Genomic DNA, 7963 nt, shown 5'->3' with positions numbered 1-7963 from the left:
TAAAAAAAATAACCTCTCGATTTATTTGTTGAATTCAGAGTAAGGTTTACCTTATTACTTCCAGAGGACCTACTGTTTATCTTTCCATAAGATAACTTGTAACTGCCATACGCTGATTTCACGCAGCCGTTATTTTGAAATCGAAAGCGAGGCTCCGGTGGGAAGAAAACCGGAAGTGTCGCCTTTAATCATAGGAGAGTCGTGAATGCGATGGCGTATTGTTGTGTTTAATGATGTTGTGTCAATTCTAAAACTGTACATACATTTCTTTCATTCTTTAGACTATATACAGTGAAATTCATTTATAAATAAAATATTTTTTTATATAATTCAGAAAGTAAAAAAAGAAGCAGGAATGACCTATATACATTATCCTATATTGGATATTAACATCCAGAAGTGTAAATCGCGGCAGCAGCTTCAGGTTGGTAGTCCAAAGGCATTGTTGTTCATCTTTACTTCCGGGGTTTTTCCCACCGGAGCCTCACTTTCGATTTCAAAATGGCGGCTGCGTGAAATCAGCGTATTGTAACATCCAACTCAGTCACTTGCATTTATCAATCTTTTAGCACTTTTATCTATTCAGTAGTTGTTAGTTACTCTTGTCTTTCTTTTTGTTAATAAAATCCTTTAATTACACTTGTGTCTTGCCAACGCATTCTCATCCTTGGACGTCACATACTGACCCTTGTGACATTTCGTCTACATCGAACGCACATGGCACCCTTTAGCGTCAATATGACACGCACAGGATATGGGTAGGTTTAGTTCTGGGGTAGGTTTAGGGTTAGACCGCTAGGAGGCGCCTTCTGGCTCATTTCTATCTGCGTCTCATATTGACGATAAAGGGTGCCATGTGCGTTTGATGCAATTCAGTCAAAAAATCTCTCATGATTGTTCTTTACTGTCAAGGTGAAATTCCTTGGCTGGTACCCTGTAATATAGGAACGAATCATCTGACACTCTCACACTCACCTTACGTGACGTGACCAAAAACTCAATATCAAAATTAATATTAAATATTAATATTCAAGACCATAAATCACCACAGTAGTTGTTACGTTTAGATATTGGGTAGGAATTTGGTAGAATTAAGAATGTAGAATAAGGTAATGCAGAATAAGGGCGTTCACACTTGCCGTCTTATTTTAAGCTGCCTTTTACCTTATAATCCTATGGAGTAAACCGTGTTTTCAAAAAAATCCTGAGCGTTTTTTTAAACGCCACCGCCGACGTCTTTTTCTGCAGCTCAGAGCTGTATGTCAAGCGGCTTTTTGACAGCTGACCAATGACATGCGAGACCTGTCGTTTCCATTACAACAAGAAAAAATGCCAAATGTGCCGGTAGATGGACTTATTGTACTAGTGTCGGAGCACAAGGAGTTATATGACATAAGCACAAAACTCTACCATCATATACACCATATAGCTGTGTGGGCACAGATTGGACTGATCCTTCAGGACTACTTGTCGTTAACAAAACTATCTTACCTGTTAACGTTAGCTAAAATTAATGTTCGCTCAGCAACAATTGTAGTTGGTATTTGAAACCAAGCCCTTGTCAACTTTTCTTGTCAAAAAAGACGCGAACACACCCTAAGGCATTAATATGTGCTTTATAAGTACGAATAAACAGCCAATATCCAATAGCAATATGCATGCTAATAAGTAACTAGTTAATAATGAGAATTGGACCCTAAATTAAAGTGTTACCAAAAAAAAAAAAAACACCTGTACAAAAACATGGATTTGCATATTTATTAATTTCTTTAGAAAGAAGTATTATTTTCCCTTTCCTTTTATACCCAAAATAGGGTTTTGTAAGCATTAGTGAGTAAAAAACACATATAATGTAATGTATCATTCATAATCGTAGCTGGAGAATGCCCTCACACAGGTCCACAAGTGAGATTCATAGGCCCTGTCCCAAATTACACACTTCATATGCACTTTCGGTCTTGTGGACCTACGCGTGTCCGTTAAATCCATGAAACCATAGGGTGTCCCATTTGTCATTTTAGGTTTCAGAAAGGAAAGCCCCAATTTTTCTTGTTATATTGTTTACAATGAATTGATTGAGAAATACTAAGAAAGTTGATGTCTCACTTTAAAAAAAGAATGAGGCGGAGGGTAGTGAATGACTGCTAAGGGTTAATCGTGCTGCCTAACTTCACACACCACAAACACTCACTTCACACAAACAAGCCGATCTGTCTCACACACATGGAAAACTGTATCACACACATGCTAAAGTGTTAAATTTAATAGTTGCACAGACTTTTTGTAGCATGTGTGACATATAGCCTACTGTATGTGCATTGTACAGTTTGTTAGACAAAAGGCACTGGAGAAGTAGCAAGAGGTGAGTTTTACAGGTAGAATAGCATCTGAGACACTGAACAAAGGCTGAGGTAAATATCTTGCGGCGAACAGAAAACTCAGGAATCACATAGGATGCATCTCAATCAGCTCCCTGGCTCCCGAGCTTGTGAATCAGTATATCATACACGGATCCGGGCACTGGTAAGGACTGGTTCACTACACATTGGGACAGTGATTGCTCAGTTTCCGGTGACATGACGTACAACGGCAGCGTACAATGCTGTAGAACGTCACAGCTGGTATTAATCAACAACAGGCAGGACCAATATCTTTTTGATATGATTTTTAATGCTATTTAAACACATTGTTCCATTACATATCCTTACAAAATTTCAGCTGGATATTAATTATAAATATCAACTCTTTCTCCGTCAGCGAAAAAAAAGAAAAAAAAAAGTTGCCAGCCACCACCAGCGTTTCTGACCACCAACTGAATCTTCTTCGCATGTGCTTTGATCTGGAGATTCAGAAGATGTGCCATAGCATACCATACGATACTATACAATACACAATACATGGCTCATGATACCGATACTATCATGATACAGCAATTCTGCGATAATCGATATATTGCTAGACAATTATATAATGATACATCACGACTAACTAAACCTCATGAAAAGGTTAAGTGCAGGTTTTCTCTCCAAGTCCAAACTGTTAGAAAACCAAAAAATTACAAAAATCAGTCTGTAAATTAAATGTAACATTTTAAAGCTGCAGTCCGTAACTTTTTTTGGTTAAAAATTATTTTTTGAGCAAGTACATAACCAGCCAGTGTTCAAAACTACGGAGCCCGGGAAGTCACCTGTGGGAGAAAAACAAAACAATCCGTGGCGACGGTTTTGCAATCCGTCCGCTCAGTTTATAAACCGTACCCACGAATTCTCAAACTGTTCCCTCGGTTTAACAAATCGTGCCCACGGATTAATAAACCGTACCCACGAGTTTCTAATCCGCGCTCTCAGATTTGTAAACCGTGCCTTCAGTTTTTGCAATCTGTACCCACAAATTCATAAACCGTGCCCACGCTTTCGCAATCCGTTCCCACGGGTTTGTAAACTGTACTCACGGATTTGTGGCTCGCCCTCATTTTAGAAGAACACCAGGAGACCGTTGTTAACGAATCATATTTTATATTGTTTTATTAAATATGAAGTGGAACACATCAAATTGTCTTGCGTCTGCATGTTTAAAGTGATTCGCAATTGTAACGGGTATGGGGTGGAATATAGGCTACTATTTAATATTCTTGACGTGCATCAAAATCTTTTGTTTATTTGTGATAATATTAGCACTTCATTATTATTGTCTATAACCAGTATTATGACTGATATTTGACGAATTGCTTTGTTCCTTTTTTGTAAGTTTTGGACAAAAGCTTCTTCTAAATATGTAGCCTAAAATGTAGGCATAATTAAAAATAATAATAATTATTATTATTATTATTTGAGTTTATAACTATAAATGAGTTAACTTAGTAATACAGTAATATGTTTTTCATAAAATAATATATCAATGCTTTATTTGTATAGGCTATAAACTAACCTTTTACAGTTTTGGATAAAATAGGCCTACATTTTTTTGCATAATTTTTGCTTAAAAATAAAGCATTCATAAATTATTTCATGATAATTTTATTCTTTTTACGGTCTTATTACTGTCTTAAGTGAACTTATTTATAGTTATAAACTCAAATAATAGGCTAATAATAATAATAATAATACATTTTATGCTACATATTTAGAAGACGCTTTTGTCCGAAACTTACAAAAAAAAAGGAACAAAGCAATTTGACAAATTTCAGTCATAATACAGGTTAGACAATAATAATAAAGTGCTAATATTATCACAAATAAACAAAATATTTTGATGCACGTCAAGAATATACAATTGCGAATCACTTTAAACATGCAGACGCAAGACAATTTGATGTGTTCCACTTAATATTCAATAAAACAATATACAATATGATTCGTTAACAAAGCCTCCTGGTGTTCTTCTAAAATGAGGGCGAGCCACAAATCCGTGAGTACAGTTTACAAACCCGTGGGAACGGATTGCGAAAGCGTGGGCACGGTTTATGAATTTGTGGGTACAGATTGCAAAAACTGAAGGCACGGTTTACAAATCTGAGAGCGCGGATTAGAAACTCGTGGGTACGGTTTATTAATCCGTGGGCACGATTTGTTAAACCGAGGGAACAGTTTGAGAATTCGTGGGTACGGTTTATAAACTGAGCGGACGGATTGCAAAACCGTCGCTACGGATTGTTTTTTTTCTCCCACAGGTGACTTCCCGGGCTCCGTACAAAACTATCTGCTTGCCTTAGCTTGATTCAAAATGGTAAGCTTGTAATAATGTTTTTAATTCCAGTGGTACTGGTGGATTTCCGCGGGAAATTTGAGCATGTCTTTGCGTCATTACGTCACATCTGTACACATAAAGAAGGTGTCTCGGCTATTGCGTGTGAGGATGTTGAAGGTGGAGATTTATAACCTTTTCTCACAGCACTTGATATAATTAAACTTATCAGTTTGATGTAGGATGCAGAAAGGTTCAAACGAAAATCACCAGTGACAAATGGAGATTCACCTGTTATAAAATGCAAAAGACTTTGTTTGGACTTCGAAGTGGCTACAGAAAAAAAGAGACTGCAACCGGGCCCATGCGAAAACAAGGATAAATATCGGAAGGGTATTAAATGTAGTCACGCAATGCTGATGTTGTTAACATTAACAATTTGAGAACAAAGTATCATTTGCACGGTTTGACGTGATATGATAAGCGATCGTTCGATTTAATCAGCGCGATTTACTGCAATGCTTTTTTCCCCTTAGTTGGTCAGAACAAAGGCGGATGTTACTTACTTGTTCAGATGACATTTTCCACCGAAAATTCTTATGTTGGTCAGACTTCCAAAAAGTAGAATCTGTGATTCCGAATGACAGGATCCATTCATCCGCGCTGTGCCGTGCCAAGGCACAACCCAGTTAAAGTTGATAATTCCGCAAATAACTGCAATTGCAGATTTCAAACAGAGAGGGCGACAAAGAGGAAAAACTACGGACTGCAGCTTTAATTAAATTATAGCTACATATAATGTTTTTTTTTAAGTTTACACACAAAGAAAAGTTTAAGCTGACACATTTAACTGCTTAACAACTTGTTTTATATAAACCTGGTACATTTCAAAATTTACCAACCTTTTTTATTTAAATCTGGGAATATCTCAGTGTTTACCAGCTTCCTTAAAATAAACCTGGGAATAGTGTTGTCAAAGGTACCGACTTGTGTATGTGACGAAACCAGCATTTCCCCCAAGAATTTTGAGCGGATTCTGAAACAGCTTTGATTGGCCATTGGGTTCACGCGCTCAACATATATGTCTGTAATTGGCTACAATGATCAACGCTTCAAAAACATGTTGTAAATAGACATCTTTATTTTACGCTCTTAACCGAGTGCTTACACAGATACATATGGGAGCGTTTGAAAGCAGGCATCTATCAGCGGATCCCTAATATATCCACTGATAAACTGATTCGCTGATAGACGTCTGTTTCCAAACGTGTGTTTCCTATCTGTGTAGGTGCTCGGCGAACAGCGGCACAGATGTCTATTTACAACATGTTTGTCCCATCAATGGTATAAAAGGCGAAGTGCATCCAGACTCTGAACTTAAACGTAGCTGGGGCATCTATTATTTTACTCACACTGCTGTCCACCATCCTGTTAAAACCTATTTTTCTTAGGCTAGTTAACTTGTTCACATTTCCCTCATTCATGTGTTGAGCGCCACCTCGAGGAGCCATGAAGTAGCAACGCTGGGAGCAGGGAAATCTATATAGAGCTCCTTATTTTATTAATTAAAATATCAATATTTGATGGCAGCGTATCAATTCTCGTATCGCATGGAGAAGGACAAAGATATATCGCTCTATCGATATTTTGTCCCACGCCTAGTGGTGAGTGAGAACAGAGCAGAGTCCAGAATGCGCATGTGACAGCAACAGGTATTTGGAATCATATTAATTGAAGTTTCCTGCGGGGAAAAAACAATCCTTCGAGTTGGGGGACATTGTCAGAGCAGAAGAAAGCATGCTTTCTTCCAGGATAACCTTGTATGTGGCTTGAGTCACACGTCCTTCAACATTGCAGAACAATGAACAATTCATTGCAGAATAAATGCTCTAAATGGCACAAAAAAAAAATGTATTTGAAATTTGGGAGAAATGTTGTCAGTAGTTAAGAATAGATTAAAAACATTCATTTCACTCCAGAGAAACTGCTAATTTTGTAGAGAGAGAGAGAGAGAGAGAGAGAGAGAGAGAGAGAGAGAGAGAGAGAGAGAGAGAGAGAGAGAGAGAGAGAGAGAGAGAGAGAGAGAGAGAGAGAGAGAGAGAGAGAGAGAGAGAGAGAGATATGGAGTAAAAAGACATGGTTTGGAGTCTTAAGTAACAATGCTCATGGGATCAGCTGGATAGCAGGATATATGGACATCAAAATGATCAGCACGAAGCCTGTGAGTTATACCACAATGACAGCCTGTTTTAAAAAGAAAAGTCATCATTTTGAGAGCAAAATCAATAGAGCAGCCATTTAAAAACTCAGAGTCTGAACTGAGCAATTTTCTTTGTGTGAAAAATAATCAAAAGAAGTGGAGCAAGAGGCATTGCTGAACAGTTCATTGATCTTCATTCATCTTCATTCAGCCTCCCAATTGAGTCCAAGAGTGTTTGACTGATCTGATCTCTGAATCGGGCTGCTCCTTCCCTGCTGAGGAGTTAATACTTCGGCTTGAGAGACAATCTTAAAGTACCCATCACTTCCTCAGGCTCCCCAAGCGACAGGCTTTGGAGATGTAGTCTCTCTGAGGGGGAGCTGATCTCAACCCTTTAATTCTCAACGGACCTGCTTACATTTGAATGATCTAAATCAAAGGAAAGGTTCTGGCCTAGAAACAAACACAATTGTGTGGAGGCCTTATAAAGGTTTAAGTGTGAGAACATTTCCTCAGAGATTTGGCAGATGATTCTGTATTCATCAGTTTTTGAAAGTAAATCAGTTAAACTGAAAATAAAAGCTAAGCCAGTAGTAGTGATACCAGAGAATCTATCTATCTATCTATCTATCTATCTATCTATCTATCTATCTATCTATCTATCTATCTATCTATCTATCTATCTATCTATCTATCTATCTATCTATCTATCTATCTATCTGAGACATTTTCATCACTTTAATAATATTAATCTTATTAATACTATCATTCTACAGACAGACAGACAGACAGACAGACAGATAGACAGACAGATAGATAGACAGACAGATATACAGACAGATAGACAGACAGACAGATAGACAGACAGACAGATAGACAGACAGACAGATAGACAGACAGACAGACAGATATAAAGACAGAGAAACAGATAGACAGACAGAATGTGAGCTTGACATATGGCATAATATAAATTAAATTAAAACTAAAACTGGTCATAACCACAAATATACAAAAATACGGGAACATCATCCTCACTTTTTATACCAAACACATTCTAAAATGTTATATTTAGATATAATA

Source organism: Rutilus rutilus, assembly GCF_951802725.1.
Source record: "Rutilus rutilus genome assembly, chromosome: 10".
In the NCBI taxonomy this organism is placed as follows: domain Eukaryota; kingdom Metazoa; phylum Chordata; class Actinopteri; order Cypriniformes; family Leuciscidae; genus Rutilus; species Rutilus rutilus.
Note: the sequence above shows the minus strand (reverse complement) of the source record.